Below are 13,354 nucleotides of genomic sequence, written 5' to 3' on the forward strand. Positions count from 1 at the left end.
ATCAAAGAGAACTTTCTTTTATCGCCCTTGGCCTTCCTTTAAAAAAGATTAGCCCTTTAATTGGCCTTTCTCTTTCATTTAATGCTTTGAGAAATTGAGATTCAAGTACAGTCAAATAAAGTGATTTTCAATTTCAAATACTGACACATAATTGTTCATGACTAATATTATCCATGGTAGCAAATGACATTTAAGGATCTGGTAGTGTCCTGTTTGATTTTCATTGTTCACAGCATATTTCAATTTACTCTAATACTGTGAGATCTTATATGGTAAACTGTCAACAGCATCAAGATGTATGACAGGCAATATGTTGAGATATGGGATCAGGGATACACACACACACACACACACACACACACACACACACACACACTATAAATAAGATTTATTTGTGATTTATAACCAGTTACTCTCAATAAATCTGACACATCCCAGCTGATGAGTATAAATATTTCCTTGTCCACTGAACTATACTGTTTACTCCTTTTGGTCAATGAGTTTCAAAATAAGATAGCTTAGCTCAGGGTTTTATTAGGATCTAATACAATCTGGAAATATTCAGGAAGTTCTTAGTAGCGTGTGCTCCTTTGCCAGAAATGTCATTTCCCATTTTAGTAAACTGATTGCAGGGCGATTACGGTATTAACTTTTCATTCATTAAAATGTATATAGATATTGAAGATTATGAAATATTCGCTAACTTGTATTAATTGCAGAGCAGACTGCCAAGGACTGGCGCAACCATGTAAATTATTCTATACTAGAAATACCAAAAGTTGCAGTCTTGATTCCTGGCAGCCTGAGCAGGTTCTGCATTTGGTGCTAGTGAAAGAGCATTGATCAAGCACCCTTGTTGTTCTGTGGTGTACATAAAAAAATCTTATGAAGCACCAGCAGGTAAGTGAATAATCCACAGCTGCCTCCTCCAGCTCCCAACATAGCCCAAGCTTTAGTTCAATAGCCCATAGTATAGAATTATTCTCCTCCTGTTTGTTGAGACTCCTTAGGGTAGTGATAAAGCAGGATATCAAATCCAAACTCTTCTTCTTTAGGAGCAAGGGCTGATGCCAGACTCTCAAAACCACATTGACTGTAAGCCTGACGATATACTTGGTGTGTTACTAAGGTTCTTATTGCCTCTCTGCAGGCCAGCTCTACAATAAAAGTCCTGTGGTGGATCAGGAATTTATTAAGTTGCAGGAAGCATGGCGTGGACAGCTCTCTGGATAGAGGGAGGTAGAAGGTGGAGTCCACAAAGAATTGGTATTGTTGTCCGACTCTTTGTGACTCCATGGACCAGAGCATGCCAGGCACTCCTGTCTTCCACTGCCTCCCGCAGTTTGGTCAAACTCATGCTGGTAGCTTCGAGAACACTGTCCAACCATCTCGTCCTCTGTCGTCCCCTTCTCCTTGTGCCCTCAATCTTTCCCAACATCAGGGTCTTTTCCAGGGAGTCTTCTCTTCTCATGAGGTGGCCAAAATATTGGAGCCTCAGCTTCAGGATTTGTCCTTCCAGTGAGCACTCAGGGCTGATTTCCTTAAGAATGGATAGGTTTGATCTTCTTGCAGTCCATGGGACTCTCAAGAGTCTCCTCCAGCACCAGAATTCAAAAGCATCAATTCTTTGGTGATCAGCCTTCTTTATGGTCCAGCTCTCACTTCCATACATCACTATTGGGAAAACCATAGCTTTCACTATACAGACTTTTGTTGGCAAGGTAATGTCTCTGCTTTTTAGAATTCATATTAGGACCTATAATAATGTGGCTTGATAGTCCCCAAATGGCAGTGCATTCCAAAAGTGTGGGGCCACTGCAGAAAAGGCCCCTCTCCCTAGTGCTCAACAATCTAACTGTTCTTATAGCTGAGAAGGGCCTCTGTTGCTAAACTTAAAAGTGTGGGCAGGCTGATATGGGGGAAGACCATGAAGTAATTTCTCCCAAGTGTTCATTAAGAGTTAGTTCCATTGAACACAGGTGGACATACTGCTACTTCTGCATTAACATGCATAGAAGGATATTGCATAGGAAAATTTATCACATGCAGTTTGTCAGGCACTTTTTGTACTTTACATTTTAATATTTCCCATGAACATTTATTTGAAGCAGCTGGTATCACAGCAGCAGGTTTCCTGGATTCTGAATCTTATTTTTACTTTTTTTTTATACAATCCTCAGTTTTATTTTTGAGATACGGTTGTGGTTTGCTTTTATCTAGTTTTAAGGATTTTTATTGAATGTTGCTGTTTGCATAAAAACTGAAAAAATCCAAACTGCTTAGAGATTCCCTCCCCCCTGTATTAAGCAACTCCAGCAACTACATAATTATCTCTTATTAAAAGAAAGTATTAAATGAGGACTATTTTGAGATAAATATGAACACCATGGTGGAAAAAAGAATCGTCTGGGACGCAAGTAAAGCCGTTATGAGGGGATTCTTGATACAACAGAATGCAGTAAAGAAAAGGACACAAAATGAGAGAAAAGACAAGATTTTGGACAAAATAAAAGAATTAGAGAAGAAGTTAAGATTAAACCCGAAGTCACAGCCAACTCTGAGAGAAATTAAACTCTATCAAGCACAATATTCTAAATTGATAAATCAGGAAATAGAGTGGAAGGTCAAATTAATGAAACAAAAAACGTTTGAGTCGGCGAACAAATGTGGAAAACTGCTAGCTTGGCAGTTGAAGAGAAGACAAAGATTAAATACAGTTACAAACTTAGAGATTGATGGAAGAAATATTCAGAATCCTGTGGACATTAGAAAGTGTTTCCAGAGATATTTTAAAAAATTATACACTCAAGGGCCGCAAGATGAGGTTGAGATTAAACAATTTTTGGCAAAAAATGGATTACCAAAATTGTCACAAGAAAATAGGACAATCCTGAATTGCAAAATAACTCGACAAGAGATTGAACAGGCCATTCAGAACATGCAATTGGGCAAATCTCCAGGGCCAGATGGGCTGACCTCCAAGTACTATAAGACACTAAAAGATTACTTGATACAACCTTTGATGGAGGTCAGCAACGAAATTATGGAGGGGAAGAGGGCGCCGGAGTCGTGGAAGGAAGCGTTTATCACATTGATACCAAAGTCGGAAGCTGAAAAGACACAACTTAAGAACTATCGTCCCATTTCTCTTCTAAATGTGGATTACAAAATATTTGCAGACATTTTGGCAAGTAGACTTAAAAAAGTTTTAAATGAAGTAATCCACAAGGACCAGGCAGGCTTTCTCCCAGGTAGACATTTGTTTGCTAATACAAGGAATATTATTGACATTTTGGAACTTTTGCAAACAGATATAAACACAAAAGCAGTCTTAATTTTTATAGATGCGGAGAAGGCCTTTGACAACATTTCCTGGAAATTTATGAAGGGAAATTTAAAAGAAATGGGAGTGGGACGGGGCTTTGAGAATGGGATTGAGGCGATATATTCAGAGCAGAAAGCTAAACTGATAGTTAATAATGTGGTTACAGAAGAGTTTAAAATTGAAAAAGGAACACGACAAGGCTGCCCTATTTCCCCTTTGTTATTTATTTCGGTTCTGGAAGTGCTCCTGAATATGATTAGAGGGGATCGGTTGGTGGAAGGAATTCAGGTCGGAAAGAAACAATATAAGCTTAAAGCTTTTGCAGATGACTTGGTTTTGACCCTGCAGGAGCCAGAGTCTAGTACGAAAAGAGTATTACAACTGATTTATGACTTTGGTCGGGTGGCGGGATTCAAACTAAACAAACAGAAAACTAAGGTTTTGGGAAAAAACTTGACAGATACAGAGTCAGAACGGTTTCAGAGAGAAACAGAACTAAACGTGGTTAAAAAAGTAAAGTACCTAGGGGTAAACATAACAGCAAAAAATCTGAGTTTATTTAAGGATAACTATGAAAAATGCTGGTCAGAAATTAAGAGAGATTTAGACAGCTGGACAAAATTGAAACTTTCTTTGTTAGGCCGAATTGCTGCTATCAAGATGAATGTATTGCCAAAGATGTTGTTTTTGTTTCAAACACTCCAGGTTGTGGATAAGACGGAGTGTTTTCAGAAGTGGCAGAGAGATATCTCTAAGTTTGTCTGGCAGGGCAAAAAGCCCAGAATTAAGTTTAAGATAACTGATGCGAAAGAAAGAGGGGGCTTTGCCCTGCCAGACTTAAAGTTGTATTATGAGGCCGCAGCCTTCTGCTGGCTAAAAGACTGGCTACTTCTCGAAGACACTGACGTGTTGGACTTGGAAGGGTTTAACAATACTTTTGGATGGCATGCATACTTATGGTATGACAAGGTTAAAATCAATAAGGCCTTTAAGAACCATATTGTCAGAAAATCACTGTTTAATGTCTGAATAAAACATAAAGACTTGCTGGAAAATAAAATTCCAAGGTGGCTTTCACCTTTGGAAGCTAAGGCCCGAAAAAGACCCAATATGGAGGCCAAATGGCCAAAATACTGGGAAATACTAGAAAAAGATGGAGACAATTGGAAATTGCAGAGTTTGGAAAAAATGAAGGATAAAGTGCGAGACTGGTTACACTACGCTCAGATTAAAGAAGTTTTCAAAAATGACAAGAAACTAGGGTTCCAGGTGGAGAAATCGAAACTAGAAACAGAACTGTTAGAACCAAAGATTAAGGTACTTTCAAGAATGTATAACTTGCTGTTAAAATGGAATACACAAGATGAAATGGTTAAATCGGCTATGATAAGGTGGGCGCAGGACATTGGGTACAACATCATGTTTGAGGACTGGGAAAGGTTGTGGAGTACTGGGTTGAACTTTACTGCATGCAATGCTTTGAAAGAAAATGTAATGAAAATGATATATAGATGGTATATGACCCCAGTCAAACTTGCAAAAATATACCACCTGTCTGATAATAAGTGCTGGAAATGTAAGGAGAGTGAAGGAACATTCTTCCACCTCTGGTGGACCTGCCCTAAAGTGAAGGCGTTCTGGGAAATGATCTATAATGAACTGAAAAAGGTATTTAAGTATACTTTCACAAAGAAACCAGAGGCCTTCCTTTTGGGTATTGTCGGCCAAGGGGTGGCAAAGAAGGACCGGACACTTTTCATGTACGCAACAACAGCAGCAAGGATACTTCTTGCGAAGCACTGGAAAACTCAAGATCTACCCACACTGGAAGAATGGCAGATGCAACTGATAGACTATATGGAACTGGCGGAGATGACCGGCAGAATCCGTGACCTGGGAGAGGAGAGGATGGAGGAGGATTGGAAGAAATTCAAGATTTATCTACAAAAATATTGTAATTTGATTGAATGTTAAACAGGATGCTAGATCATAAATAATTGAGCACCACTAAATTAGATGATTCAGGATGATAAGTGAGATTGAGAAAATGTAAACTTTTTCGAGAATTATTAGACTATAAATAAATAGATGGGACACAAGAATGCAAACAAGATGATAAATTGCTGGTAAAAATTTATAACGATGAAAGTGGGAGCGGGAGATGTGAGGGAGTCCAAAGAAGATGTGAAATTATGTTAGGACATATGTTATATTGTCTATTATATCTGTTTGTACCTTAAACCCCAATAAATATTTATAAAAAAAGAAGAAGAAAGTATTAAATGTTCTAAAGACCACTAGCTTTCATTTCTTAGAACTCATGGTTCTGTTCATAATAAGAGGCTGTAAAAATTTAAAAGCCTTATTAAATATCACCTTGATTTCACGCCATTAGTTTTTGTAATAATTAGACTATGAAACTATTAAACATATTAAACTATGACTGTCAATATGTGTGGATCAAAGTGCATTGCTGGATGTAGTATTAATAGCTCCAAAAGGGATTGGAAGGTACAAACCAACGAAGTCTGTAATTATAAGCAATTAGAAGCATTAGGGATAAAATATATTATAAGGAGGAGCAACAAACAAGTTGGATAATGAACTCCTATACTTTTGATTTATCGAGGATGTGTGTTTGTTAGAAGACACCCTGAAAGAGATTGGAAGCTCATATTTACTATGCATCATTCATTATGCAGTAGATTATTGGTGCCATTCCATGCTCAAATGATACGTTCATAGAAAACACAAGATGGATTCAAGCATCTCAGCACGGCTGGTAGCAGGAGCAGCAATTGTTCCTACTGAGACAACACTTTCCATCTGTTTCAGATGTGGCTATTGCTAGTAAGCAAAAGGAGATTAGTGGATCTGACAATATTCTGAGTCATTGAAAGCCAAGGTTTGCAGTGAGACTTTTAAAGTATAGCAGCAGATCTGGACATAATTGAGTCTGTCTGATGCAACAGTCTCTTGACTTAAAAAATGTATGCAAATTAAACTGCCCTAAAGGTAGAATGGTGAATGTAAAACTTTTCTAAAGAAAAGAGGTGATTACAACATGAATGAGATAAATAATCAGTGTCTGTGAAACCACCAGAAGGCAAATATTTAATTAGTAGAAAGCATTTGCCATTATATTTGCAATAAAAAGTATATACGGACATTCAGTGGGACAACTCTCATTTCACCACCCACCCAACTTTTGAGTTCTAGGTGAAGACAGATTTATAGAATGTGGAAGTATATTGGAAGCAGACTCTGTTTAATTCTAATTTCATCTCCACTGAGGCTGCCCTTTCTATTTTTGCAGAGGAAGCATTGGGAATGTAAAGAGAAGGCAGAACTCCTTGTCCAGTTTGCTTCTCCTATCCAAACTGCAGTGAATCATAAAAAGGGGTAGGAACAAATTTTATGCTTCATGGAAACCCTGGGGAAAGTATGCAATAATAGGTTAGGAGGAAGCAGTGTAAATATGACCTGGGCAAGATCGCTTCTCTCTTTCTCCCTCCTGCACATATGAATAACTCAAGTTGCACTGGTTATCTGCAGCTACGCTGTGCAGAAAACAAATTGGCATTCTTTTTTTCTACATAATGTGCCACATCCAACACTTGAAGATTGTGATTTCTAAATTGGCAGTGAAGGGGTAATAATCAGAACAAGTGGAACCTGGACATATTATTTTCTCATTGAATTTCTGTTAGCCTTTCCCCTCTTGAGCTTCAGCCTAAACTTGTTAAGGCAGCAGTCTCAGTGTCTTTGCTGTGAAGCTAAGGAGTTACTTTGCCATCATGGATCAATTCTGATTAAAGCTTTTTGGGGCCATTCAAGCTGGGAAGCTGATAGGAAGCTATGGTTAAGGACCTAGAGAGAATTGGTTTTTTAAGTAATACATCTCTCTTCACCCACAGATGCTTAGGTGTCTGAGAGATGATGCACTAATAAATAGAAAACCTTGGCACTGACTGATGAATCTTTCACAATATTAGCTGTCATATTTACACATTCACGCTCTATACTCCACAACATAATCAGCTTGATGATTTAGAATACATTTTTTTCTATTGCATTGGGGGGAGGGAACTTTCCAGAGGAGTAGCTTCAGGGCCTTTTTTCAGCTGGAACTCACCAGAACTCAGTTCCGGCACCTCTCAGGTGGGTGCCATTGCCATTATAAGAGAACAAGGGAGGTGATCATGGTGAGTTCTGGCACATCTTTTCCTATAAAAATAGCACTGAGTAGCTATGTCGGACTTTTGCCACAAAAACAACAACCTTATGGCACCTTAAAGATTTAAGAGCAGTATCCACTTACTTGTGCCATCTGTGTAAGGATTTCTTTTTGCACAACAGAACTTTCCTTACTCTCCTCCTAATATGCACATTCACACCCTCCCCAAACTTGCTCTGGAGCATTGGAGAAAACCCCAGGGGACATTCTGGGGGTGCGCACAGGAAGGAGAAAGGGGCAAGGTCCTTTTCCACATAAGGAAATCTTTGGACCAATGGGACGTTTACTTGGTGTTACATTGGATATAAGCTGAATACCTTTGTTATGCATCTGTTCTGAGAAAAGTGATCTCAAATCCAGAGAAGTTCTGATTTCCCCAGCTCTGTTCAAAGCTCTTCTGTAGAGTTTCTGTGCTTCAGCCTATATCTTCCTTATTCACCACATTTCTCTTATTGTAACACTACAAACAGCCAAATTTCTGTGAACCGTCTTGAGACCTGCGGGTATAGAGCGGTATATAAATTCAAACAACAACAACAACATACTGAAGTGTGCAGGACAGTGTGATTTTTCTTCTAGCCCTTGCATAAGAGTTCATTGAACAGCACTGATGCATTTTATCCTTCTGGCCTTGGCTTTTTAGAACTATGCCATTATGTGGTTGGTACAAAACATCTATCTTTTAAAGATGTGTTATATAAGTTTAAAGCACACAATCCAGCAAAAAAACCCCACACTTTAATGTCCCATTACTACATTAGAGAGATATACACATGAGTTTAACTCTACCATTAAACTCTACAAATAGGAATTCAAGTGCTTAAAATTTTGTTGGATTTTGTGTATTTATAGTCATTTGTTTGTATAGTAGTCTCCTATTTTCTTCCATTTATTTTGTGCATTTGACAATAATTTGGACATATCCCCCCTCCTTTAGTATGCTTAATGGATTTGTTGAATCCAGGCCTAAATAAGTAAATTGAGCATAAATCAATATTAAAATATACAGGGTCATCTATACAAGTAGGCAAAGTGCACTTCCAGTGTATTTTTCTTTGTATGGAATCTTCAGGCATTTCTTTATGCTACATCCAGTCACCATGGGAAAGTATGTAAGTGGTGAAAGTCTTGCTTTAGGGAAATAGTAATGTCAGCCCTGCCCTGTTTTTCCTTCTGACCTGCACCCTACCCGCTTGGTGCAGCTAAGGAGATCCCTTTTAAACAAGATTAACTTTTCTTTCTGCAGCTATCTGTAAATTTGGGACACTTGTCCAGCAAAGATTTGGAAAGGGAAAAAAGGATACTTGAAAATCTATGCAAATTGCTGTGCAGTGGTAGGTTAGTTTCTGACACTTGTCATTAGTGTCATCACAGCCATTATCCAGGGACATTTGCAGAGATACAATCTTCATGGCAATCACATTTGAAATTGCAGCACTATCTGGGGGAACAAATTCATTTCACAGCATCTGTATTGGCTCTCTTAATGCTAGGATAATGTGATATCTCTGCAACATAAGTGCTGCTTTAGGTGAAGATACTTGGATATTCCCCAATGAATAAATGAATAAGTTATACATTTGTTCTGTGGACTGCCCTTAGACCTCCGGGTATAGAGAGGTATATAAAAAACACAAAAACACAGAGAAAGACCCTATTCTGTGGTTTTGCGCAGGCTTCCTCAAACTCGGCCCTCCAGATGTTTTGAGACTACAGTTCCCATCATCCCTGACCACTGGTCCTGCTAGCTAGGGATCATGGGAGTTATAGGCCAAAAACATCTTGAACGGCTGAGTATGAGGAAGCCTGGTTTAGCATGTGCCTATTTATACATATTGAGTCATCAAGATTTGTGTTGGAATTTAATTAATTTGGGCTTGCATTTGTCTTTGCTTCACTGACTCTTTAGAACTAATTTAATTACTTGTGGCCTTTTGTTGACAAGTAATTATTGTACATAAACTGTATTTGACATCAAAGCAAGGTATTTAGTTTATTTGTGTGGGAAGCATCCTTAAGAAGGCCTCTTAATCTTTCCATAAAGGCAATAACATTATTTTTCTCTAGTAGATGCAATTAGTTTAATCTGCTCTCTTATATCACAACATTATTAGCTGAATGTGAAAAATGGTTCTTTAATTGTTAATCCCTCCTCTTCTCAACCCCATCCTTAAAGAGAGATGTCTTTGTTTAAGCCAAGAATGCATCATAGTATTGTCACTTGGACTGGAAACAGGCTTGCTTTGTGTGTATTGTAAGGAATTTTATGATATAACCCAAGGAGCAGGGCTTTTCTTAGCCGGAACTTGCCGGAACTCAGTCTGGCACCTCACAGGTGGGCAACATTGCTATTCTAAGAGAATGAGGGAGGTGTTTATGGTGAGTTCCGGCACATCTTTTTCTAGAAAAATAGCACTGCCAAAGGTAAAAGGTAAAGGACCCCTGGATGGTTAAGTCCAGTCAAAGGTGACTATGGGGTGCAGTGCTCATCTCGCTTCAGGCTGAAGGAGCCAGTATCTGTCCACAGACAGCTTTCCAGGTCATGTGGCCAGCATGACTAAAACGCTTCTGGTGCGATGGGACACAGTGACAGAAACCAGAGCACACAGAAACACTGTTTACCTTCCCGCTGCAGCAGTACCTATTTATCAACTTGCAGTGGTATGCTTTCAAACTGCCTGGTTGGCAGAAGTTGGGACAGAGCAACAGGAGATCACCCCGTTGCACGGATTCAAACTACTGACCTTCCGATCAGCAAGCCCAAGATGCTCATGGGTTTACACCACAGCTCCACCCACTCCCTGGACCTGTAAATGACAGAACTATTCACATGAACTAATATTTGAGGTAAAAAGGCTGTGTTAACTCAAGTCCCAGTTATGTAACTTCACTTAGGAGCAGCCTCGAGTATACTATCTGATATTGCATGATGTGTGTGAAGAATGTGTGGATGACATTTCTGTGCCATGCTGCTATCAATAAATAGCAGGAAGGCATCTTTACAGCATGGAATAAGGTGCCTGTGCATGGGAGGGAAAGCAAAGAAAGTGATTATTTGATTTGATATTTGCATACCGCTTTTCCAACAAATGTTGAGCACAAAGCAGCTCACAATAATCACAATACCATTAAAAACAGTAATAGCAATCACTAGAATATGAAACACAGTAACGTATAAAGTAAACAATGACAACAATTTTACAAAAGCAATTGATACAATTCAATAAAGTAATAGTAGCTCAAAATATCAGAAAGAGCTGCTGAGCCCTTGGCTGGATGGTATGCTCTCTCTGGGAAGGGTCGTCTTCTTCCCTCAGTGCAACAGGCAGCACATTCCCAGGCAGCAAAATCATTCATGGTTTTTAATCTTGACTTCTTTTTCACTATGTGTGGATCCACAGATGTGCTTTCAGGTGGAAGTTCTTGGTATAGGTCTTGCTGCAGTCAGTGTAGGTGTGGGTGTCAGTCCATTTGTGGAACCATGAGTAATGGCCCCTCTTGGGGCTTGGCTCCCAGTTGCTCCATTGGTGCGGAGGGTTGGATGAGGTGGTCTGGCAGAGGAGGCTCCCATCAAAGAAAGTGGAGGAGACACTCTGCTGGTAGGGGTGATAGTTGAGAGCCAGTGTGGTGTAGTGGTTAAGAGCGGTAGACTCGTAATCTGGTGAACTGGGTTTGCGCCTTCGCTCCTCCACATGCAGCTGCTGGGTGACCTCGGGCTAGTCATACTTCTTTGAGGTCTCTCAGCCGCTTTGAGACTCCTTCAGGTAGTGATAAAGCGGGATATCAAATCCAAACTCCTCCTCCTCTTCTTCCACTGGAGCAGGTGGGCAAAGCCTGGTTAGTAAGGCAACTGACACTAGTGGCAAGGGAGGGTGGCTTGGCACTGAGACGTAGCCAGAAGTTCATCAGGGTTGGGAGATCATATATTGTTGTCCATCACAAGATAGCTGGGGGTAGAAGCTTCAAGGTTGAGCCAACCTTGAGAAGGTGCTTAGCCAATCTTTTCAAAACTCAGTTGATTTAGATTTCATCTTCAATAGTGTGTCCACTTTCTTAGAAGAGATGTCACTTTAATGATTAACACATTTATTATGCCATAAATATTTGTAAGTGTAAGAAGGTATCCATTTTGTTTAGCTCACAGCCTGAAAAACGTAAATGAGAAATGGTTCTCATTCGTCTCAAGCTTTTGGTGAGGTGGATTATAAATCTAAATAAATGAAGTTTAGCTCATCTGGCAGCTCGCAGGACCACTTCCATCTGGCCTGCTCATTCCCCCCCAATAGACTGAGATCAAGGGAGCTAGAGGTAATAAAATGTGAATGCCAAGTCATAAGGAAAAGGTAGGATGCAATGGATTATGTAATGATGTGACCCCCAAATGGGTTGAGAATCATACAGAAAAGGTGATAAATCATATAGAAGTAGCTTGTGTATGTGTGAGGAAATGCCACACCAGATCAGACCAGAAATGTGCCACTAAAAGTCACATTCAGTTTATATTGTAACTAAAGAAATACCTGTACATCCTCGTGTATCTCTAAAAGAATAAGTAGTATTTGTCAAGGACAAACAAAGAAGTTGAATGACCCTTATACAGCAAAGCAGCACACCTAGTTTTATAACTCTTCAGACCAGAAAGCCACAGTTTGTCTACAAGGTTGAACACAAGCTTGAAAGGCAGCAAATGAATTGGAGTGCTTCTAGAGGCGGGCTTAATACTGCAAAGATGTCATTAAAAAAGGCAAACGTCATAATTAGCAGTAAGTATATACTAATGTTATTTCCTGCCAAAAAGGTGGATCTGGAATAAATGGGAAAAATATGAGCTGGCATTTTGATGCAAACAATATTGTATGGATACTATTAAAAAATCTGCATGCATGAACTTCACCAATCTCATAATAAACACCTGTCTGGAAACACCTATGATTCCACTGAATTAAATGGCAATTTATATGAGCTACACACATGATCTAATGATTTCTAAATGATTCTCACATGCCTACTTTGCATTCAGGCACTTGGATTAAAAATAATAATAATCTCTTAACTCTTTTAACTACTCCAGAACTGCAGGTGAAACAAAATTCCATGTATCTTCATTCTAGCCCACTAGTGAGGAAGAATCTATGTCTACAACCATAACAGATTATTTCATTAGCTTTTGTGTGGTTTCCTTGAGCTAATTAAGATCAACAATTTATTTCTATTACCTTGTGTTTTAATTCTTTCTTTAATTAAAATAGTTCATGTGTTAATGTTGAATTCCAAAAATTCTGCATCCTAAATATGGTGGGCACATAGATATTTGGAATGGGCTTTGCTAGCTGAGGACAGATTGTGGTTGGTGGGACAGTGGCCCATTGACCAGCCTCCACCGAAAAGGATAGACTTATTCAGTTTAATTACTGAGCTGCCACAGGAAGCACTTAACCATTGCAAGCAAAGTAGAGTTGCCAACTGACTGGGGGGGGGGAGGGGAGAGAATCTAGTTTGCTTCTGTGCCTTTAAATAACACTTTGATGTTTGGAATCAGCAGGTGAAGCTTTGCACAGCACAGGGATAGACATCTTCCAAAATTGTATACCAAGCTTCTATATAGCTACAGAGGCCGGCTGAATAGTTGACAACTCTAGAGCAGAGAGAGTGTGAGTCAAGAGCTGGACCTTATCTTACGATGCACTTCTTAAAGTCAAAGCTCAAACCAGGCACATGTTAGATAAAAAAAGCACAGAAGTCCTTCTGCTGAGCCATTACTATATGTGTCAGGTATCTTTGGAATTTGAACC

Source organism: Podarcis pityusensis, assembly GCF_964106645.2.
Source record: "Podarcis pityusensis genome assembly, chromosome: 6".
NCBI classification, from domain to species: domain Eukaryota; kingdom Metazoa; phylum Chordata; class Lepidosauria; order Squamata; family Lacertidae; genus Podarcis; species Podarcis pityusensis.